This window comes from Sardina pilchardus, chromosome 17, assembly GCF_963854185.1.
Source record: "Sardina pilchardus chromosome 17, fSarPil1.1, whole genome shotgun sequence".
NCBI classification, from domain to species: Eukaryota; Metazoa; Chordata; class Actinopteri; order Clupeiformes; family Clupeidae; genus Sardina; species Sardina pilchardus.
In genome coordinates, this window is record NC_085010.1 from 725,016 (window position 1) to 748,839 (window position 23,824).

The 23,824-nt window shown below is 42.7% G+C and overlaps 13 non-coding genes across 13 annotated transcripts; all 13 read right to left on the reverse strand.

The window, feature by feature from the left end:
- Positions 1–1,378: 1,378 nt before the first annotated feature.
- On the reverse strand, positions 1,379–1,497 carry LOC134063079 (5S ribosomal RNA). The gene has a single exon (XR_009935852.1). It is a non-coding gene; the product is annotated as a 5S ribosomal RNA (ribosomal RNA).
- A 1,631-nt stretch (positions 1,498–3,128) lies between these two features.
- On the reverse strand, positions 3,129–3,247 carry LOC134063080 (5S ribosomal RNA). Its single transcript, XR_009935853.1, has one exon. It is a non-coding gene; the product is annotated as a 5S ribosomal RNA (ribosomal RNA).
- A 1,637-nt stretch (positions 3,248–4,884) lies between these two features.
- LOC134063081 (5S ribosomal RNA) lies at positions 4,885–5,003 on the reverse strand. The gene has a single exon (XR_009935854.1). It is a non-coding gene; the product is annotated as a 5S ribosomal RNA (ribosomal RNA).
- Positions 5,004–6,634: 1,631 nt separating this feature from the next.
- Positions 6,635–6,753, reverse strand: LOC134063082 (5S ribosomal RNA). Its single transcript, XR_009935855.1, has one exon. It is a non-coding gene; the product is annotated as a 5S ribosomal RNA (ribosomal RNA).
- Positions 6,754–8,394: 1,641 nt separating this feature from the next.
- On the reverse strand, positions 8,395–8,513 carry LOC134063083 (5S ribosomal RNA). Its single transcript, XR_009935856.1, has one exon. It is a non-coding gene; the product is annotated as a 5S ribosomal RNA (ribosomal RNA).
- Positions 8,514–10,144: 1,631 nt separating this feature from the next.
- LOC134063194 (5S ribosomal RNA) lies at positions 10,145–10,263 on the reverse strand. Its single transcript, XR_009935965.1, has one exon. It is a non-coding gene; the product is annotated as a 5S ribosomal RNA (ribosomal RNA).
- A 1,637-nt stretch (positions 10,264–11,900) lies between these two features.
- On the reverse strand, positions 11,901–12,019 carry LOC134063085 (5S ribosomal RNA). The gene has a single exon (XR_009935858.1). It is a non-coding gene; the product is annotated as a 5S ribosomal RNA (ribosomal RNA).
- A 1,631-nt stretch (positions 12,020–13,650) lies between these two features.
- On the reverse strand, positions 13,651–13,769 carry LOC134063195 (5S ribosomal RNA). The gene has a single exon (XR_009935966.1). It is a non-coding gene; the product is annotated as a 5S ribosomal RNA (ribosomal RNA).
- A 1,637-nt stretch (positions 13,770–15,406) lies between these two features.
- LOC134063086 (5S ribosomal RNA) lies at positions 15,407–15,525 on the reverse strand. The gene has a single exon (XR_009935859.1). It is a non-coding gene; the product is annotated as a 5S ribosomal RNA (ribosomal RNA).
- A 1,636-nt stretch (positions 15,526–17,161) lies between these two features.
- LOC134063087 (5S ribosomal RNA) lies at positions 17,162–17,280 on the reverse strand. The gene has a single exon (XR_009935860.1). It is a non-coding gene; the product is annotated as a 5S ribosomal RNA (ribosomal RNA).
- Positions 17,281–18,917: 1,637 nt separating this feature from the next.
- On the reverse strand, positions 18,918–19,036 carry LOC134063088 (5S ribosomal RNA). The gene has a single exon (XR_009935861.1). It is a non-coding gene; the product is annotated as a 5S ribosomal RNA (ribosomal RNA).
- Positions 19,037–20,672: 1,636 nt separating this feature from the next.
- LOC134063089 (5S ribosomal RNA) lies at positions 20,673–20,791 on the reverse strand. Its single transcript, XR_009935862.1, has one exon. It is a non-coding gene; the product is annotated as a 5S ribosomal RNA (ribosomal RNA).
- Positions 20,792–22,428: 1,637 nt separating this feature from the next.
- On the reverse strand, positions 22,429–22,547 carry LOC134063090 (5S ribosomal RNA). The gene has a single exon (XR_009935863.1). It is a non-coding gene; the product is annotated as a 5S ribosomal RNA (ribosomal RNA).
- Between the last annotated feature and the right edge of the window lie 1,277 nt (positions 22,548–23,824).

Here is a 23,824-nt window from a genome sequence, read left to right on the forward strand (position 1 = left end):
CTCACAGTTCAACACACATAGGGCAGCTTTATCTCTGATTAAAACGCTCACAGATTTGTTTAGAAGCTAAAGAAATTGTAATGGTGACATAGCATGGCAAAAACCACTTGGTGTACACCATTTGAAACTACCACAAGTAAATTAGAAAACGTCACTGGAGTAAAAAAAAAAAAAAAAGCTCAGCTTTTCAAACAAAGATGATACTCAAAGCTAAGGAGAGAAATCAGTGTCTGGCCATGCATGAGAATATAAAACCACTAAGTATTTGATGGGATATAAAAAATAAAATAAAAAATCATTTTTTTAAGCGGAGCGAAAACACAGGGGATGTTTCATTGGAGAGAAAAGCCCTAATATACAATTCATGAAATATAAGCTTCGTTTTAGAAACGTAGCCTCTCAATGAAAACAACGTACACATACCGGTCGGGATGCAGACGCTCCGAGTTGGGTCTCTGGCCAGTTAGGATTGCGCCTTCAGGTCATGTGTTGTGAAGAGGGTTGTTTCATGGATCCGCTTTGCTTCAACTTCGCCACGGAGAAAGTAAAAACAACTGCTCCAACTGCAGTTCTCTACTGGTGTGCTAGAGTCACTGGCAGCCAATGATCCATACATGTCCACAAATGTACACTAACGACGGAAAGCGTGGCGCTCCTTCCGGCGACGGAGACGTGAATGAGCGCTTCTCCTTAGCGCACGGTTTATATAGGCCTTATACGTAATAGTAGACACACGTCAATCGAATGCTGCATCTAATACGACAACATAGGCTATGTAGTAGCAACTGCTGTCAAGCAAAACTTCATGAAGCACGCTGATATTAGCTTTTCAAATATCAATTCGCTGTGCGTAAAAACAGGAACTTTGGTCACTCGCTCTACTCGGACATCCTGAAACGAGTAACCTACAGTTGTTCAGGAAAACACCACAATATCTGGGATGTCGACAGCCATGCAGACTGTAGGCTATTATCCATACTCAGGCAGTGTTGAAAAAATGACTTTGCAGCTCTTGGGCGAATGAACACAGCGAGACCGGGAATTGTACAAAACGGTGAAAACTAAAAGGACATAGAAAACAAAGCTGTCACCCCCAAAAAATAAGCTAAACATTCCAGATGAAAACAAGCACTAAAACTCCCCCAATCCGCCAACTGTTGACAGTCAACTCGTGCAATTTTGTTCGACCTGTTGCTGGCTTAGCCTATATTTCCTACCTATGCATTTAGTTATTTATTTATTTATTTATTTATTTATTTAGCTTTCAAACGGAGGAAGCAAATATTCAAAGGGGTTGGAACATCTACGTACTAGGGAGCAGGCACGCACAGACAGACAGCCTGAAAAAAAAAAAGTTGCACTGGCTGATGGAGAGAAAAGCTTACGGCACCTGGTATTCCCAGGCGGTCTCCCATCCAAGTACTAACCAGGCCCGACGCTGCTTAGCTTCCGAGATCGGACGAGATCGGGCGTGTTCAGCGTGGTATGGCCGTAAGCGAAAGCAACCGGCCAAAGTAACCTACTTAAAGCTCCCCAACCCGGGTTGGAGACGCGTGTGTTGTGAAAGGTGAGGTACGCTACAGTATGTGTTCATGAAAACAAGGGCGCATTTTCCGCGTGGAGTTCAACTTTGAAAGTGAAGAATACAACAAATGGCATTTAAAACTTGGTAACATTTCCAATAACTGTTCCTTCTTTATCCTAAAAACGAAGGGTACTGACAGAAGAGTTTGGTTAGGCAAGTGCATATACTTTACTCACAGTTCAACACACATAGGGCAGCTTTATCTCTGATTAAAACGCTCACAGATTTGTTTAGAAGCTAAAGAAATTGTAATGGTGACATAGCATGGCAAAAACCACTTGGTGTACACCATTTGAAACTACCACAAGTAAATTAGAAAACGTCACTGGAGTAAAAAAAAAAAAAAAGCTCAGCTTTTCAAACAAAGATGATACTCAAAGCTAAGGAGAGAAATCAGTGTCTGGCCATGCATGAGAATATAAAACCACTAAGTATTTGATGGGATATAAAAAAAAAAAAAAAAATCCTTTTTTTAAGCGGAGCGAAAACACAGGGGATGTTTCATTGGAGAGAACAGCCCTAATTTACAATTCATGAAATATAAGCTTCGTTTTAGAAACGTAGCCTCTCAATGAAAACAACGTACATATACCGGTCGGGATGCAGACGCTCCGAGTTGGGTCTCTGGCCAGTTAGGATTGCGCCTTCAGGTCATGTGTTGTGAAGAGGGTTGTTTCATGGATCCGCTTTGCTTCAACTTCGCCACGGAGAAAGTAAAAACAACTGCTCCAACTGCAGTTCTCTACTGGTGTGCTAGAGTCACTGGCAGCCAATGATCCATACATGTCCACAAATGTACACTAACGACGGAAAGCGTGGCGCTCCCTCCGGCGACGGAGACGTGAATGAGCGCTTCTCCTTAACGCACGGTTTATATAGGCCTTATACGTAATAGTAGACACACGTCAATCGAATGCTGCATCTAATACGACAACATAGGCTATGTAGTAGCAACTGCTGTCAAGCAAAACTTCATGAAGCACGCTGATATTAGCTTTTCAAATATCAATTCGCTGTGCATAAAAACAGGAACTTTGGTCACTCGCTCTACTCGGACATCCTGAAACGAGTAACCTACAGTTGTTCAGGAAAACACCACAATATCTGGGATGTCGACAGCCATGCAGACTGTAGGCTATTATCCATACTCAGGCAGTGTTGAAAAAATGACTTTGCAGCTCTTGGGCGAATGAACACAGCGAGACCGGGAATTGTACAAAACGGTGAAAACTAAAGGGACATAGAAAACAAAGCTGTCACCCCCAAAAAATAAGCTAAACATTCCAGATGAAAACAAGCACTAAAACTCCCCCAATCCGCCAACTGTTGACAGTCAACTCGTGCAATTTTGTTCGACCTGTTGCTGGCTTAGCCTATATTTCCTACCTATGCATTTAGTTATTTATTTATTTATTTATTTATTTAGCTTTCAAACGGAGGAAGCAAATATTCAAAGGGGTTGGAACATCTACGTACTAGGGAGCAGGCACGCACAGACAGACAGCCTGAAAAAAAAAAAGTTGCACTGGCTGATGGAGAGAAAAGCTTACGGCACCTGGTATTCCCAGGCGGTCTCCCATCCAAGTACTAACCAGGCCCGACGCTGCTTAGCTTCCGAGATCGGACGAGATCGGGCGTGTTCAGCGTGGTATGGCCGTAAGCGAAAGCAACCGGCCAAAGTAACCTACTTAAAGCTCCCCAACCCGGGTTGGAGACGCGTGTGTTGTGAAAGGTGAGGTACGCTACAGTATGTGTTCATGAAAACAAGGGCGCATTTTCCGCGTGGAGTTCAACTTTGAAAGTGAAGAATACAACAAATGGCATTTAAAACTTGGTAACATTTCCAATAACTGTTCCTTCTTTATCCTAAAAACGAAGGGTACTGACAGAAGAGTTTGGTTAGGCAAGTGCATATACTTTACTCACAGTTCAACACACATAGGGCAGCTTTATCTCTGATTAAAACGCTCACAGATTTGTTTAGAAGCTAAAGAAATTGTAATGGTGACATAGCATGGCAAAAACCACTTGGTGTACACCATTTGAAACTACCACAAGTAAATTAGAAAACGTCACTGGAGTAAAAAAAAAAAAAAAAGCTCAGCTTTTCAAACAAAGATGATACTCAAAGCTAAGGAGAGAAATCAGTGTCTGGCCATGCATGAGAATATAAAACCACTAAGTATTTGATGGGATATAAAAAATAAAATAAAAAATCCTTTTTTTAAGCGGAGCGAAAACACAGGGGATGTTTCATTGGAGAGAACAACCCTAATTTACAATTCATGAAATATAAGCTTCGTTTTAGAAACGTAGCCTCTCAATGAAAACAACGTACACATACCGGTCGGGATGCAGACGCTCCGAGTTGGGTCTCTGGCCAGTTAGGATTGCGCCTTCAGGTCATGTGTTGTGAAGAGGGTTGTTTCATGGATCCGCTTTGCTTCAACTTCGCCACGGAGAAAGTAAAAACAACTGCTCCAACTGCAGTTCTCTACTGGTGTGCTAGAGTCACTGGCAGCCAATGATCCATACATGTCCACAAATGTACACTAACGACGGAAAGCGTGGCGCTCCCTCCGGCGACGGAGACGTGAATGAGCGCTTCTCCTTAGCGCACGGTTTATATAGGCCTTATACGTAATAGTAGACACACGTCAATCGAATGCTGCATCTAATACGACAACATAGGCTATGTAGTAGCAACTGCTGTCAAGCAAAACTTCATGAAGCACGCTGATATTAGCTTTTCAAATATCAATTCGCTGTGCGTAAAAACAGGAACTTTGGTCACTCGCTCTACTCGGACATCCTGTAACGAGTAACCTACAGTTGTTCAGGAAAACACCACAATATCTGGGATGTCGACAGCCATGCAGACTGTAGGCTATTATCCATACTCAGGCAGTGTTGAAAAAATGACTTTGCAGCTCTTGGGCGAATGAACACAGCGAGACCGGGAATTGTACAAAACGGTGAAAACTAAAGGGACATAGAAAACAAAGCTGTCACCCCCAAAAAATAAGCTAAACATTCCAGATGAAAACAAGCACTAAAACTCCCCCAATCCGCCAACTGTTGACAGTCAACTCGTGCAATTTTGTTCGACCTGTTGCTGGCTTAGCCTATATTTCCTACCTATGCATTTATTTATTTATTTATTTATTTATTTATTTATTTTGCTTTCAAACGGAGGAAGCAAATATTCAAAGGGGTTGGAACATCTACGTACTAGGGAGCAGGCACGCACAGACAGACAGCCTGAAAAAAAAAAAGTTGCACTGGCTGATGGAGAGAAAAGCTTACGGCACCTGGTATTCCCAGGCGGTCTCCCATCCAAGTACTAACCAGGCCCGACGCTGCTTAGCTTCCGAGATCGGACGAGATCGGGCGTGTTCAGCGTGGTATGGCCGTAAGCGAAAGCAACCGGCCAAAGTAACCTACTTAAAGCTCCCCAACCCGGGTTGGAGACGCGTGTGTTGTGAAAGGTGAGGTACGCTACAGTATGTGTTCATGAAAACAAGGGCGCATTTTCCGCGTGGAGTTCAACTTTGAAAGTGAAGAATACAACAAATGGCATTTAAAACTTGGTAACATTTCCAATAACTGTTCCTTCTTTATCCTAAAAACGAAGGGTACTGACAGAAGAGTTTGGTTAGGCAAGTGCATATACTTTACTCACAGTTCAACACACATAGGGCAGCTTTATCTCTGATTAAAACGCTCACAGATTTGTTTAGAAGCTAAAGAAATTGTAATGGTGACATAGCATGGCAAAAACCACTTGGTGTACACCATTTGAAACTACCACAAGTAAATTAGAAAACGTCACTGGAGTAAAAAAAAAAAAAAAGCTCAGCTTTTCAAACAAAGATGATACTCAAAGCTAAGGAGAGAAATCAGTGTCTGGCCATGCATGAGAATATAAAACCACTAAGTATTTGATGGGATATAAAAAAAAAAAAAAAAATCCTTTTTTTAAGCGGAGCGAAAACACAGGGGATGTTTCATTGGAGAGAACAGCCCTAATTTACAATTCATGAAATATAAGCTTCGTTTTAGAAACGTAGCCTCTCAATGAAAACAACGTACATATACCGGTCGGGATGCAGACGCTCCGAGTTGGGTCTCTGGCCAGTTAGGATTGCGCCTTCAGGTCATGTGTTGTGAAGAGGGTTGTTTCATGGATCCGCTTTGCTTCAACTTCGCCACGGAGAAAGTAAAAACAACTGCTCCAACTGCAGTTCTCTACTGGTGTGCTAGAGTCACTGGCAGCCAATGATCCATACATGTCCACAAATGTACACTAACGACGGAAAGCGTGGCGCTCCCTCCGGCGACGGAGACGTGAATGAGCGCTTCTCCTTAACGCACGGTTTATATAGGCCTTATACGTAATAGTAGACACACGTCAATCGAATGCTGCATCTAATACGACAACATAGGCTATGTAGTAGCAACTGCTGTCAAGCAAAACTTCATGAAGCACGCTGATATTAGCTTTTCAAATATCAATTCGCTGTGCATAAAAACAGGAACTTTGGTCACTCGCTCTACTCGGACATCCTGAAACGAGTAACCTACAGTTGTTCAGGAAAACACCACAATATCTGGGATGTCGACAGCCATGCAGACTGTAGGCTATTATCCATACTCAGGCAGTGTTGAAAAAATGACTTTGCAGCTCTTGGGCGAATGAACACAGCGAGACCGGGAATTGTACAAAACGGTGAAAACTAAAGGGACATAGAAAACAAAGCTGTCACCCCCAAAAAATAAGCTAAACATTCCAGATGAAAACAAGCACTAAAACTCCCCCAATCCGCCAACTGTTGACAGTCAACTCGTGCAATTTTGTTCGACCTGTTGCTGGCTTAGCCTATATTTCCTACCTATGCATTTAGTTATTTATTTATTTATTTATTTATTTAGCTTTCAAACGGAGGAAGCAAATATTCAAAGGGGTTGGAACATCTACGTACTAGGGAGCAGGCACGCACAGACAGACAGCCTGAAAAAAAAAAAGTTGCACTGGCTGATGGAGAGAAAAGCTTACGGCACCTGGTATTCCCAGGCGGTCTCCCATCCAAGTACTAACCAGGCCCGACGCTGCTTAGCTTCCGAGATCGGACGAGATCGGGCGTGTTCAGCGTGGTATGGCCGTAAGCGAAAGCAACCGGCCAAAGTAACCTACTTAAAGCTCCCCAACCCGGGTTGGAGACGCGTGTGTTGTGAAAGGTGAGGTACGCTACAGTATGTGTTCATGAAAACAAGGGCGCATTTTCCGCGTGGAGTTCAACTTTGAAAGTGAAGAATACAACAAATGGCATTTAAAACTTGGTAACATTTCCAATAACTGTTCCTTCTTTATCCTAAAAACGAAGGGTACTGACAGAAGAGTTTGGTTAGGCAAGTGCATATACTTTACTCACAGTTCAACACACATAGGGCAGCTTTATCTCTGATTAAAACGCTCACAGATTTGTTTAGAAGCTAAAGAAATTGTAATGGTGACATAGCATGGCAAAAACCACTTGGTGTACACCATTTGAAACTACCACAAGTAAATTAGAAAACGTCACTGGAGTAAAAAAAAAAAAAAAAGCTCAGCTTTTCAAACAAAGATGATACTCAAAGCTAAGGAGAGAAATCAGTGTCTGGCCATGCATGAGAATATAAAACCACTAAGTATTTGATGGGATATAAAAAATAAAATAAAAAATCCTTTTTTTAAGCGGAGCGAAAACACAGGGGATGTTTCATTGGAGAGAACAACCCTAATTTACAATTCATGAAATATAAGCTTCGTTTTAGAAACGTAGCCTCTCAATGAAAACAACGTACACATACCGGTCGGGATGCAGACGCTCCGAGTTGGGTCTCTGGCCAGTTAGGATTGCGCCTTCAGGTCATGTGTTGTGAAGAGGGTTGTTTCATGGATCCGCTTTGCTTCAACTTCGCCACGGAGAAAGTAAAAACAACTGCTCCAACTGCAGTTCTCTACTGGTGTGCTAGAGTCACTGGCAGCCAATGATCCATACATGTCCACAAATGTACACTAACGACGGAAAGCGTGGCGCTCCCTCCGGCGACGGAGACGTGAATGAGCGCTTCTCCTTAGCGCACGGTTTATATAGGCCTTATACGTAATAGTAGACACACGTCAATCGAATGCTGCATCTAATACGACAACATAGGCTATGTAGTAGCAACTGCTGTCAAGCAAAACTTCATGAAGCACGCTGATATTAGCTTTTCAAATATCAATTCGCTGTGCGTAAAAACAGGAACTTTGGTCACTCGCTCTACTCGGACATCCTGTAACGAGTAACCTACAGTTGTTCAGGAAAACACCACAATATCTGGGATGTCGACAGCCATGCAGACTGTAGGCTATTATCCATACTCAGGCAGTGTTGAAAAAATGACTTTGCAGCTCTTGGGCGAATGAACACAGCGAGACCGGGAATTGTACAAAACGGTGAAAACTAAAGGGACATAGAAAACAAAGCTGTCACCCCCAAAAAATAAGCTAAACATTCCAGATGAAAACAAGCACTAAAACTCCCCCAATCCGCCAACTGTTGACAGTCAACTCGTGCAATTTTGTTCGACCTGTTGCTGGCTTAGCCTATATTTCCTACCTATGCATTTATTTATTTATTTATTTATTTATTTATTTATTTATTTTGCTTTCAAACGGAGGAAGCAAATATTCAAAGGGGTTGGAACATCTACGTACTAGGGAGCAAGCACGCACAGACAGACAGCCTGAAAAAAAAAAAGTTGCACTGGCTGATGGAGAGAAAAGCTTACGGCACCTGGTATTCCCAGGCGGTCTCCCATCCAAGTACTAACCAGGCCCGACGCTGCTTAGCTTCCGAGATCGGACGAGATCGGGCGTGTTCAGCGTGGTATGGCCGTAAGCGAAAGCAACCGGCCAAAGTAACCTACTTAAAGCTCCCCAACCCGGGTTGGAGACGCGTGTGTTGTGAAAGGTGAGGTACGCTACAGTATGTGTTCATGAAAACAAGGGCGCATTTTCCGCGTGGAGTTCAACTTTGAAAGTGAAGAATACAACAAATGGCATTTAAAACTTGGTAACATTTCCAATAACTGTTCCTTCTTTATCCTAAAAACGAAGGGTACTGACAGAAGAGTTTGGTTAGGCAAGTGCATATACTTTACTCACAGTTCAACACACATAGGGCAGCTTTATCTCTGATTAAAACGCTCACAGATTTGTTTAGAAGCTAAAGAAATTGTAATGGTGACATAGCATGGCAAAAACCACTTGGTGTACACCATTTGAAACTACCACAAGTAAATTAGAAAACGTCACTGGAGTAAAAAAAAAAAAAAAGCTCAGCTTTTCAAACAAAGATGATACTCAAAGCTAAGGAGAGAAATCAGTGTCTGGCCATGCATGAGAATATAAAACCACTAAGTATTTGATGGGATATAAAAAAAAAAAAAAAAATCCTTTTTTTAAGCGGAGCGAAAACACAGGGGATGTTTCATTGGAGAGAACAGCCCTAATTTACAATTCATGAAATATAAGCTTCGTTTTAGAAACGTAGCCTCTCAATGAAAACAACGTACATATACCGGTCGGGATGCAGACGCTCCGAGTTGGGTCTCTGGCCAGTTAGGATTGCGCCTTCAGGTCATGTGTTGTGAAGAGGGTTGTTTCATGGATCCGCTTTGCTTCAACTTCGCCACGGAGAAAGTAAAAACAACTGCTCCAACTGCAGTTCTCTACTGGTGTGCTAGAGTCACTGGCAGCCAATGATCCATACATGTCCACAAATGTACACTAACGACGGAAAGCGTGGCGCTCCCTCCGGCGACGGAGACGTGAATGAGCGCTTCTCCTTAACGCACGGTTTATATAGGCCTTATACGTAATAGTAGACACACGTCAATCGAATGCTGCATCTAATACGACAACATAGGCTATGTAGTAGCAACTGCTGTCAAGCAAAACTTCATGAAGCACGCTGATATTAGCTTTTCAAATATCAATTCGCTGTGAATAAAAACAGGAACTTTGGTCACTCGCTCTACTCGGACATCCTGAAACGAGTAACCTACAGTTGTTCAGGAAAACACCACAATATCTGGGATGTCGACAGCCATGCAGACTGTAGGCTATTATCCATACTCAGGCAGTGTTGAAAAAATGACTTTGCAGCTCTTGGGCGAATGAACACAGCGAGACCGGGAATTGTACAAAACGGTGAAAACTAAAGGGACATAGAAAACAAAGCTGTCACCCCCAAAAAATAAGCTAAACATTCCAGATGAAAACAAGCACTAAAACTCCCCCAATCCGCCAACTGTTGACAGTCAACTCGTGCAATTTTGTTCGACCTGTTGCTGGCTTAGCCTATATTTCCTACCTATGCATTTAGTTATTTATTTATTTATTTATTTATTTAGCTTTCAAACGGAGGAAGCAAATATTCAAAGGGGTTGGAACATCTACGTACTAGGGAGCAGGCACGCACAGACAGACAGCCTGAAAAAAAAAAAGTTGCACTGGCTGATGGAGAGAAAAGCTTACGGCACCTGGTATTCCCAGGCGGTCTCCCATCCAAGTACTAACCAGGCCAGACGCTGCTTAGCTTCCGAGATCGGACGAGATCGGGCGTGTTCAGCGTGGTATGGCCGTAAGCGAAAGCAACCGGCCAAAGTAACCTACTTAAAGCTCCCCAACCCGGGTTGGAGACGCGTGTGTTGTGAAAGGTGAGGTACGCTACAGTATGTGTTCATGAAAACAAGGGCGCATTTTCCGCGTGGAGTTCAACTTTGAAAGTGAAGAATACAACAAATGGCATTTAAAACTTGGTAACATTTCCAATAACTGTTCCTTCTTTATCCTAAAAACGAAGGGTACTGACAGAAGAGTTTGGTTAGGCAAGTGCATATACTTTACTCACAGTTCAACACACATAGGGCAGCTTTATCTCTGATTAAAACGCTCACAGATTTGTTTAGAAGCTAAAGAAATTGTAATGGTGACATAGCATGGCAAAAACCACTTGGTGTACACCATTTGAAACTACCACAAGTAAATTAGAAAACGTCACTGGAGTAAAAAAAAAAAAAAAAAGCTCAGCTTTTCAAACAAAGATGATACTCAAAGCTAAGGAGAGAAATCAGTGTCTGGCCATGCATGAGAATATAAAACCACTAAGTATTTGATGGGATATAAAAAATAAAAAAAAAATCCTTTTTTTAAGCGGAGCGAAAACACAGGGGATGTTTCATTGGAGAGAACAGCCCTAATTTACAATTCATGAAATATAAGCTTCGTTTTAGAAACGTAGCCTCTCAATGAAAACAACGTACACATACCGGTCGGGATGCAGACGCTCCGAGTTGGGTCTCTGGCCAGTTAGGATTGCGCCTTCAGGTCATGTGTTGTGAAGAGGGTTGTTTCATGGATCCGCTTTGCTTCAACTTCGCCACGGAGAAAGTAAAAACAACTGCTCCAACTGCAGTTCTCTACTGGTGTGCTAGAGTCACTGGCAGCCAATGATCCATACATGTCCACAAATGTACACTAACGACGGAAAGCGTGGCGCTCCCTCCGGCGACGGAGACGTGAATGAGCGCTTCTCCTTAGCGCACGGTTTATATAGGCCTTATACGTAATAGTAGACACACGTCAATCGAATGCTGCATCTAATACGACAACATAGGCTATGTAGTAGCAACTGCTGTCAAGCAAAACTTCATGAAGCACGCTGATATTAGCTTTTCAAATATCAATTCGCTGTGCGTAAAAACAGGAACTTTGGTCACTCGCTCTACTCGGACATCCTGAAACGAGTAACCTACAGTTGTTCAGGAAAACACCACAATATCTGGGATGTCGACAGCCATGCAGACTGTAGGCTATTATCCATACTCAGGCAGTGTTGAAAAAATGACTTTGCAGCTCTTGGGCGAATGAACACAGCGAGACCGGGAATTGTACAAAACGGTGAAAACTAAAGGGACATAGAAAACAAAGCTGTCACCCCCAAAAAATAAGCTAAACATTCCAGATGAAAACAAGCACTAAAACTCCCCCAATCCGCCAACTGTTGACAGTCAACTCGTGCAATTTTGTTCGACCTGTTGCTGGCTTAGCCTATATTTCCTACCTATGCATTTAGTTATTTATTTATTTATTTATTTATTTATTTTGCTTTCAAACGGAGGAAGCAAATATTCAAAGGGGTTGGAACATCTACGTACTAGGGAGCAGGCACGCACAGACAGACAGCCTGAAAAAAAAAAAGTTGCACTGGCTGATGGAGAGAAAAGCTTACGGCACCTGGTATTCCCAGGCGGTCTCCCATCCAAGTACTAACCAGGCCCGACGCTGCTTAGCTTCCGAGATCGGACGAGATCGGGCGTGTTCAGCGTGGTATGGCCGTAAGCGAAAGCAACCGGCCAAAGTAACCTACTTAAAGCTCCCCAACCCGGGTTGGAGACGCGTGTGTTGTGAAAGGTGAGGTACGCTACAGTATGTGTTCATGAAAACAAGGGCGCATTTTCCGCGTGGAGTTCAACTTTGAAAGTGAAGAATACAACAAATGGCATTTAAAACTTGGTAACATTTCCAATAACTGTTCCTTCTTTATCCTAAAAACGAAGGGTACTGACAGAAGAGTTTGGTTAGGCAAGTGCATATACTTTACTCACAGTTCAACACACATAGGGCAGCTTTATCTCTGATTAAAACGCTCACAGATTTGTTTAGAAGCTAAAGAAATTGTAATGGTGACATAGCATGGCAAAAACCACTTGGTGTACACCATTTGAAACTACCACAAGTAAATTAGAAAACGTCACTGGAGTAAAAAAAAAAAAAAAGCTCAGCTTTTCAAACAAAGATGATACTCAAAGCTAAGGAGAGAAATCAGTGTCTGGCCATGCATGAGAATATAAAACCACTAAGTATTTGATGGGATATAAAAAAAAAAAAAAAAATCCTTTTTTTAAGCGGAGCGAAAACACAGGGGATGTTTCATTGGAGAGAACAGCCCTAATTTACAATTCATGAAATATAAGCTTCGTTTTAGAAACGTAGCCTCTCAATGAAAACAACGTACATATACCGGTCGGGATGCAGACGCTCCGAGTTGGGTCTCTGGCCAGTTAGGATTGCGCCTTCAGGTCATGTGTTGTGAAGAGGGTTGTTTCATGGATCCGCTTTGCTTCAACTTCGCCACGGAGAAAGTAAAAACAACTGCTCCAACTGCAGTTCTCTACTGGTGTGCTAGAGTCACTGGCAGCCAATGATCCATACATGTCCACAAATGTACACTAACGACGGAAAGCGTGGCGCTCCCTCCGGCGACGGAGACGTGAATGAGCGCTTCTCCTTAACGCACGGTTTATATAGGCCTTATACGTAATAGTAGACACACGTCAATCGAATGCTGCATCTAATACGACAACATAGGCTATGTAGTAGCAACTGCTGTCAAGCAAAACTTCATGAAGCACGCTGATATTAGCTTTTCAAATATCAATTCGCTGTGAATAAAAACAGGAACTTTGGTCACTCGCTCTACTCGGACATCCTGAAACGAGTAACCTACAGTTGTTCAGGAAAACACCACAATATCTGGGATGTCGACAGCCATGCAGACTGTAGGCTATTATCCATACTCAGGCAGTGTTGAAAAAATGACTTTGCAGCTCTTGGGCGAATGAACACAGCGAGACCGGGAATTGTACAAAACGGTGAAAACTAAAGGGACATAGAAAACAAAGCTGTCACCCCCAAAAAATAAGCTAAACATTCCAGATGAAAACAAGCACTAAAACTCCCCCAATCCGCCAACTGTTGACAGTCAACTCGTGCAATTTTGTTCGACCTGTTGCTGGCTTAGCCTATATTTCCTACCTATGCATTTAGTTATTTATTTATTTATTTATTTATTTAGCTTTCAAACGGAGGAAGCAAATATTCAAAGGGGTTGGAACATCTACGTACTAGGGAGCAGGCACGCACAGACAGACAGCCTGAAAAAAAAAAAGTTGCACTGGCTGATGGAGAGAAAAGCTTACGGCACCTGGTATTCCCAGGCGGTCTCCCATCCAAGTACTAACCAGGCCAGACGCTGCTTAGCTTCCGAGATCGGACGAGATCGGGCGTGTTCAGCGTGGTATGGCCGTAAGCGAAAGCAACCGGCCAAAGTAACCTACTTAAAGCTCCCCAACCCGGGTTGGAGACGCGTGTGTTGTGAAAGGTGAGGTACGCTACAGTATGTGTTCATGAAAACAAGGGCGCATTTTCCGCGTGGAGTTCAACTTTGAAAGTGAAGAATACAACAAATGGCATTTAAAACTTGGTAACATTTCCAATAACTGTTCCTTCTTTATCCTAAAAACGAAGGGTACTGACAGAAGAGTTTGGTTAGGCAAGTGCATATACTTTACTCACAGTTCAACACACATAGGGCAGCTTTATCTCTGATTAAAACGCTCACAGATTTGTTTAGAAGCTAAAGAAATTGTAATGGTGACATAGCATGGCAAAAACCACTTGGTGTACACCATTTGAAACTACCACAAGTAAATTAGAAAACGTCACTGGAGTAAAAAAAAAAAAAAAAAGCTCAGCTTTTCAAACAAAGATGATACTCAAAGCTAAGGAGAGAAATCAGTGTCTGGCCATGCATGAGAATATAAAACCACTAAGTATTTGATGGGATATAAAAAATAAAAAAAAAATCCTTTTTTTAAGCGGAGCGAAAACACAGGGGATGTTTCATTGGAGAGAACAGCCCTAATTTACAATTCATGAAATATAAGCTTCGTTTTAGAAACGTAGCCTCTCAATGAAAACAACGTACACATACCGGTCGGGATGCAGACGCTCCGAGTTGGGTCTCTGGCCAGTTAGGATTGCGCCTTCAGGTCATGTGTTGTGAAGAGGGTTGTTTCATGGATCCGCTTTGCTTCAACTTCGCCACGGAGAAAGTAAAAACAACTGCTCCAACTGCAGTTCTCTACTGGTGTGCTAGAGTCACTGGCAGCCAATGATCCATACATGTCCACAAATGTACACTAACGACGGAAAGCGTGGCGCTCCCTCCGGCGACGGAGACGTGAATGAGCGCTTCTCCTTAGCGCACGGTTTATATAGGCCTTATACGTAATAGTAGACACACGTCAATCGAATGCTGCATCTAATACGACAACATAGGCTATGTAGTAGCAACTGCTGTCAAGCAAAACTTCATGAAGCACGCTGATATTAGCTTTTCAAATATCAATTCGCTGTGCGTAAAAACAGGAACTTTGGTCACTCGCTCTACTCGGACATCCTGAAACGAGTAACCTACAGTTGTTCAGGAAAACACCACAATATCTGGGATGTCGACAGCCATGCAGACTGTAGGCTATTATCCATACTCAGGCAGTGTTGAAAAAATGACTTTGCAGCTCTTGGGCGAATGAACACAGCGAGACCGGGAATTGTACAAAACGGTGAAAACTAAAGGGACATAGAAAACAAAGCTGTCACCCCCAAAAAATAAGCTAAACATTCCAGATGAAAACAAGCACTAAAACTCCCCCAATCCGCCAACTGTTGACAGTCAACTCGTGCAATTTTGTTCGACCTGTTGCTGGCTTAGCCTATATTTCCTACCTATGCATTTAGTTATTTATTTATTTATTTATTTATTTATTTTGCTTTCAAACGGAGGAAGCAAATATTCAAAGGGGTTGGAACATCTACGTACTAGGGAGCAGGCACGCACAGACAGACAGCCTGAAAAAAAAAAAGTTGCACTGGCTGATGGAGAGAAAAGCTTACGGCACCTGGTATTCCCAGGCGGTCTCCCATCCAAGTACTAACCAGGCCCGACGCTGCTTAGCTTCCGAGATCGGACGAGATCGGGCGTGTTCAGCGTGGTATGGCCGTAAGCGAAAGCAACCGGCCAAAGTAACCTACTTAAAGCTCCCCAACCCGGGTTGGAGACGCGTGTGTTGTGAAAGGTGAGGTACGCTACAGTATGTGTTCATGAAAACAAGGGCGCATTTTCCGCGTGGAGTTCAACTTTGAAAGTGAAGAATACAACAAATGGCATTTAAAACTTGGTAACATTTCCAATAACTGTTCCTTCTTTATCCTAAAAACGAAGGGTACTGACAGAAGAGTTTGGTTAGGCAAGTGCATATACTTTACTCACAGTTCAACACACATAGGGCAGCTTTATCTCTGATTAAAACGCTCACAGATTTGTTTAGAAGCTAAAGAAATTGTAATGGTGACATAGCATGGCAAAAACCACTTGGTGTACACCATTTGAAACTACCACAAGTAAATTAGAAAACGTCACTGGAGTAAAAAAAAAAAAAAAAGCTCAGCTTTTCAAACAAAGATGATACTCAAAGCTAAGGAGAGAAATCAGTGTCTGGCCATGCATGAGAATATAAAACCACTAAGTATTTGATGGGATATAAAAAATAAAAAAAAAAACCTTTTTTTAAGCGGAGCGAAAACACAGGGGATGTTTCATTGGAGAGAACAACCCTAATTTACAATTCATGAAATATAAGCTTCGTTTTAGAAACGTAGCCTCTCAATGAAAACAACGTACACATACCGGTCGGGATGCAGACGCTCCGAGTTGGGTCTCTGGCCAGTTAGGATTGCGCCTTCAGGTCATGTGTTGTGAAGAGGGTTGTTTCATGGATCCGCTTTGCTTCAACTTCGCCACGGAGAAAGTAAAAACAACTGCTCCAACTGCAGTTCTCTACTGGTGTGCTAGAGTCACTGGCAGCCAATGATCCATACATGTCCACAAATGTACACTAACGACGGAAAGCGTGGCGCTCCCTCCGGCGACGGAGACGTGAATGAGCGCTTCTCCTTAGCGCACGGTTTATATAGGCCTTATACGTAATAGTAGACACACGTCAATCGAATGCTGCATCTAATACGACAACATAGGCTATGTAGTAGCAACTGCTGTCAAGCAAAACTTCATGAAGCACGCTGATATTAGCTTTTCAAATATCAATTCGCTGTGCGTAAAAACAGGAACTTTGGTCACTCGCTCTACTCGGACATCCTGAAACGAGTAACCTACAGTTGTTCAGGAAAACACCACAATATCTGGGATGTCGACAGCCATGCAGACTGTAGGCTATTATCCATACTCAGGCAGTGTTGAAAAAATGACTTTGCAGCTCTTGGGCGAATGAACACAGCGAGACCGGGAATTGTACAAAACGGTGAAAACTAAAGGGACATAGAAAACAAAGCTGTCACCCCCAAAAAATAAGCTAAACATTCCAGATGAAAACAAGCACTAAAACTCCCCCAATCCGCCAACTGTTGACAGTCAACTCGTGCAATTTTGTTCGACCTGTTGCTGGCTTAGCCTATATTTCCTACCTATGCATTTAGTTATTTATTTATTTATTTATTTATTTATTTAGCTTTCAAACGGAGGAAGCAAATATTCAAAGGGGTTGGAACATCTACGTACTAGGGAGCAGGCACGCACAGACAGACAGCCTGAAAAAAAAAAAGTTGCACTGGCTGATGGAGAGAAAAGCTTACGGCACCTGGTATTCCCAGGCGGTCTCCCATCCAAGTACTAACCAGGCCCGACGCTGCTTAGCTTCCGAGATCGGACGAGATCGGGCGTGTTCAGCGTGGTATGGCCGTAAGCGAAAGCAACCGGCCAAAGTAACCTACTTAAAGCTCCCCAACCCGGGTTGGAGACGCGTGTGTTGTGAAAGGTGAGGTACGCTACAGTATGTGTTCATGAAAACAAGGGCGCATTTTCCGCGTGGAGTTCAACTTTGAAAGTGAAGAATACAACAAATGGCATTTAAAACTTGGTAACATTTCCAATAACTGTTCCTTCTTTATCCTAAAAACGAAGGGTACTGACAGAAGAGTTTGGTTAGGCAAGTGCATATACTTTACTCACAGTTCAACACACATAGGGCAGCTTTATCTCTGATTAAAACGCTCACAGATTTGTTTAGAAGCTAAAGAAATTGTAATGGTGACATAGCATGGCAAAAACCACTTGGTGTACACCATTTGAAACTACCAAAAGTAAATTAGAAAACGTCACTGGAGTAAAAAAAAAAAAAAAAGCTCAGCTTTTCAAACAAAGATGATACTCAAAGCTAAGGAGAGAAATCAGTGTCTGGCCATGCATGAGAATATAAAACCACTAAGTATTTGATGGGATATAAAAAATAAAATAAAAAATCCTTTTTTTAAGCGGAGCGAAAACACAGGGGATGTTTCATTGGAGAGAACAACCCTAATTTACAATTCATGAAATATAAGCTTCGTTTTAGAAACGTAGCCTCTCAATGAAAACAACGTACACATACCGGTCGGGATGCAGACGCTCCGAGTTGGGTCTCTGGCCAGTTAGGATTGCGCCTTCAGGTCATGTGTTGTGAAGAGGGTTGTTTCATGGATCCGCTTTGCTTCAACTTCGCCACGGAGAAAGTAAAAACAACTGCTCCAACTGCAGTTCTCTACTGGTGTGCTAGAGTCACTGGCAGCCAATGATCCATACATGTCCACAAATGTACACTAACGACGGAAAGCGTGGCGCTCCCTCCGGCGACGGAGACGTGAATGAGCGCTTCTCCTTAGCGCACGGTTTATATAGGCCTTATACGTAATAGTAGACACACGTCAATCGAATGCTGCATCTAATACGACAACATAGGCTATGTAGTAGCAACTGCTGTCAAGCAAAACTTCATGAAGCACGCTGATATTAGCTTTTCAAATATCAATTCGCTGTGCGTAAAAACAGGAACTTTGGTCACTCGCTCTACTCGGACATCCTGAAACGAGTAACCTACAGTTGTTCAGGAAAACACCACAATATCTGGGATGTCGACAGCCATGCAGACTGTAGGCTATTATCCATACTCAGGCAGTGTTGAAAAAATGACTTTGCAGCTCTTGGGCGAATGAACACAGCGAGACCGGGAATTGTACAAAACGGTGAAAACTAAAGGGACATAGAAAACAAAGCTGTCACCCCCAAAAAATAAGCTAAACATTCCAGATGAAAACAAGCACTAAAACTCCCCCAATCCGCCAACTGTTGACAGTCAACTCGTGCAATTTTGTTCGACCTGTTGCTGGCTTAGCCTATATTTCCTACCTATGCATTTATTTATTTATTTATTTATTTATTTATTTATTTTGCTTTCAAACGGAGGAAGCAAATATTCAAAGGGGTTGGAACATCTACGTACTAGGGAGCAGGCACGCACAGACAGACAGCCTGAAAAAAAAAAAGTTGCACTGGCTGATGGAGAGAAAAGCTTACGGCACCTGGTATTCCCAGGCGGTCTCCCATCCAAGTACTAACCAGGCCCGACGCTGCTTAGCTTCCGAGATCGGACGAGATCGGGCGTGTTCAGCGTGGTATGGCCGTAAGCGAAAGCAACCGGCCAAAGTAACCTACTTAAAGCTCCCCAACCCGGGTTGGAGACGCGTGTGTTGTGAAAGGTGAGGTACGCTACAGTATGTGTTCATGAAAACAAGGGCGCATTTTCCGCGTGGAGTTCAACTTTGAAAGTGAAGAATACAACAAATGGCATTTAAAACTTGGTAACATTTCCAATAACTGTTCCTTCTTTATCCTAAAAACGAAGGGTACTGACAGAAGAGTTTGGTTAGGCAAGTGCATATACTTTACTCACAGTTCAACACACATAGGGCAGCTTTATCTCTGATTAAAACGCTCACAGATTTGTTTAGAAGCTAAAGAAATTGTAATGGTGACATAGCATGGCAAAAACCACTTGGTGTACACCATTTGAAACTACCACAAGTAAATTAGAAAACGTCACTGGAGTAAAAAAAAAAAAAAAGCTCAGCTTTTCAAACAAAGATGATACTCAAAGCTAAGGAGAGAAATCAGTGTCTGGCCATGCATGAGAATATAAAACCACTAAGTATTTGATGGGATATAAAAAAAAAAAAAAAAAATCCTTTTTTTAAGCGGAGCGAAAACACAGGGGATGTTTCATTGGAGAGAACAGCCCTAATTTACAATTCATGAAATATAAGCTTCGTTTTAGAAACGTAGCCTCTCAATGAAAACAACGTACACATACCGGTCGGGATGCAGACGCTCCGAGTTGGGTCTCTGGCCAGTTAGGATTGCGCCTTCAGGTCATGTGTTGTGAAGAGGGTTGTTTCATGGATCCGCTTTGCTTCAACTTCGCCACGGAGAAAGTAAAAACAACTGCTCCAACTGCAGTTCTCTACTGGTGTGCTAGAGTCACTGGCAGCCAATGATCCATACATGTCCACAAATGTACACTAACGACGGAAAGCGTGGCGCTCCCTCCGGCGACGGAGACGTGAATGAGCGCTTCTCCTTAACGCACGGTTTATATAGGCCTTATACGTAATAGTAGACACACGTCAATCGAATGCTGCATCTAATACGACAACATAGGCTATGTAGTAGCAACTGCTGTCAAGCAAAACTTCATGAAGCACGCTGATATTAGCTTTTCAAATATCAATTCGCTGTGCATAAAAACAGGAACTTTGGTCACTCGCTCTACTCGGACATCCTGAAACGAGTAACCTACAGTTGTTCAGGAAAACACCACAATATCTGGGATGTCGACAGCCATGCAGACTGTAGGCTATTATCCATACTCAGGCAGTGTTGAAAAAATGACTTTGCAGCTCTTGGGCGAATGAACACAGCGAGACCGGGAATTGTACAAAACGGTGAAAACTAAAGGGACATAGAAAACAAAGCTGTCACCCCAAAAAAATAAGCTAAACATTCCAGATGAAAACAAGCACTAAAACTCCCCCAATCCGCCAACTGTTGACAGTCAACTCGTGCAATTTTGTTCGACCTGTTGCTGGCTTAGCCTATATTTCCTACCTATGCATTTAGTTATTTATTTATTTATTTATTTATTTATTTAGCTTTCAAACGGAGGAAGCAAATATTCAAAGGGGTTGGAACATCTACGTACTAGGGAGCAGGCACGCACAGACAGACAGCCTGAAAAAAAAAAAGTTGCACTGGCTGATGGAGAGAAAAGCTTACGGCACCTGGTATTCCCAGGCGGTCTCCCATCCAAGTACTAACCAGGCCCGACGCTGCTTAGCTTCCGAGATCGGACGAGATCGGGCGTGTTCAGCGTGGTATGGCCGTAAGCGAAAGCAACCGGCCAAAGTAACCTACTTAAAGCTCCCCAACCCGGGTTGGAGACGCGTGTGTTGTGAAAGGTGAGGTACGCTACAGTATGTGTTCATGAAAACAAGGGCGCATTTTCCGCGTGGAGTTCAACTTTGAAAGTGAAGAATACAACAAATGGCATTTAAAACTTGGTAACATTTCCAATAACTGTTCCTTCTTTATCCTAAAAACGAAGGGTACTGACAGAAGAGTTTGGTTAGGCAAGTGCATATACTTTACTCACAGTTCAACACACATAGGGCAGCTTTATCTCTGATTAAAACGCTCACAGATTTGTTTAGAAGCTAAAGAAATTGTAATGGTGACATAGCATGGCAAAAACCACTTGGTGTACACCATTTGAAACTACCACAAGTAAATTAGAAAACGTCACTGGAGTAAAAAAAAAAAAAAAAGCTCAGCTTTTCAAACAAAGATGATACTCAAAGCTAAGGAGAGAAATCAGTGTCTGGCCATGCATGAGAATATAAAACCACTAAGTATTTGATGGGATATAAAAAATAAAATAAAAAATCCTTTTTTTAAGCGGAGCGAAAACACAGGGGATGTTTCATTGGAGAGAACAACCCTAATTTACAATTCATGAAATATAAGCTTCGTTTTAGAAACGTAGCCTCTCAATGAAAACAACGTACACATACCGGTCGGGATGCAGACGCTCCGAGTTGGGTCTCTGGCCAGTTAGGATTGCGCCTTCAGGTCATGTGTTGTGAAGAGGGTTGTTTCATGGATCCGCTTTGCTTCAACTTCGCCACGGAGAAAGTAAAAACAACTGCTCCAACTGCAGTTCTCTACTGGTGTGCTAGAGTCACTGGCAGCCAATGATCCATACATGTCCACAAATGTACACTAACGACGGAAAGCGTGGCGCTCCCTCCGGCGACGGAGACGTGAATGAGCGCTTCTCCTTAGCGCACGGTTTATATAGGCCTTATACGTAATAGTAGACACACGTCAATCGAATGCTGCATCTAATACGACAACATAGGCTATGTAGTAGCAACTGCTGTCAAGCAAAACTTCATGAAGCACGCTGATATTAGCTTTTCAAATATCAATTCGCTGTGCGTAAAAACAGGAACTTTGGTCACTCGCTCTACTCGGACATCCTGTAACGAGTAACCTACAGTTGTTCAGGAAAACACCACAATATCTGGGATGTCGACAGCCATGCAGACTGTAGGCTATTATCCATACTCAGGCAGTGTTGAAAAAATGACTTTGCAGCTCTTGGGCGAATGAACACAGCGAGACCGGGAATTGTACAAAACGGTGAAAACTAAAGGGACATAGAAAACAAAGCTGTCACCCCCAAAAAATAAGCTAAACATTCCAGATGAAAACAAGCACTAAAACTCCCCCAATCCGCCAACTGTTGACAGTCAACTCGTGCAATTTTGTTCGACCTGTTGCTGGCTTAGCCTATATTTCCTACCTATGCATTTATTTATTTATTTATTTATTTATTTATTTATTTTGCTTTCAAACGGAGGAAGCAAATATTCAAAGGGGTTGGAACATCTACGTACTAGGGAGCAGGCACGCACAGACAGACAGCCTGAAAAAAAAAAAGTTGCACTGGCTGATGGAGAGAAAAGCTTACGGCACCTGGTATTCCCAGGCGGTCTCCCATCCAAGTACTAACCAGGCCCGACGCTGCTTAGCTTCCGAGATCGGACGAGATCGGGCGTGTTCAGCGTGGTATGGCCGTAAGCGAAAGCAACCGGCCAAAGTAACCTACTTAAAGCTCCCCAACCCGGGTTGGAGACGCGTGTGTTGTGAAAGGTGAGGTACGCTACAGTATGTGTTCATGAAAACAAGGGCGCATTTTCCGCGTGGAGTTCAACTTTGAAAGTGAAGAATACAACAAATGGCATTTAAAACTTGGTAACATTTCCAATAACTGTTCCTTCTTTATCCTAAAAACGAAGGGTACTGACAGAAGAGTTTGGTTAGGCAAGTGCATATACTTTACTCACAGTTCAACACACATAGGGCAGCTTTATCTCTGATTAAAACGCTCACAGATTTGTTTAGAAGCTAAAGAAATTGTAATGGTGACATAGCATGGCAAAAACCACTTGGTGTACACCATTTGAAACTACCACAAGTAAATTAGAAAACGTCACTGGAGTAAAAAAAAAAAAAAAGCTCAGCTTTTCAAACAAAGATGATACTCAAAGCTAAGGAGAGAAATCAGTGTCTGGCCATGCATGAGAATATAAAACCACTAAGTATTTGATGGGATATAAAAAAAAAAAAAAAAATCCTTTTTTTAAGCGGAGCGAAAACACAGGGGATGTTTCATTGGAGAGAACAGCCCTAATTTACAATTCATGAAATATAAGCTTCGTTTTAGAAACGTAGCCTCTCAATGAAAACAACGTACATATACCGGTCGGGATGCAGACGCTCCGAGTTGGGTCTCTGGCCAGTTAGGATTGCGCCTTCAGGTCATGTGTTGTGAAGAGGGTTGTTTCATGGATCCGCTTTGCTTCAACTTCGCCACGGAGAAAGTAAAAACAACTGCTCCAACTGCAGTTCTCTACTGGTGTGCTAGAGTCACTGGCAGCCAATGATCCATACATGTCCACAAATGTACACTAACGACGGAAAGCGTGGCGCTCCCTCCGGCGACGGAGACGTGAATGAGCGCTTCTCCTTAACGCACGGTTTATATAGGCCTTATACGTAATAGTAGACACACGTCAATCGAATGCTGCATCTAATACGACAACATAGGCTATGTAGTAGCAACTGCTGTCAAGCAAAACTTCATGAAGCACGCTGATATTAGCTTTTCAAATATCAATTCGCTGTGCATAAAAACAGGAACTTTGGTCACTCGCTCTACTCGGACATCCTGAAACGAGTAACCTACAGTTGTTCAGGAAAACACCACAATATCTGGGATGTCGACAGCCATGCAGACTGTAGGCTATTATCCATACTCAGGCAGTGTTGAAAAAATGACTTTGCAGCTCTTGGGCGA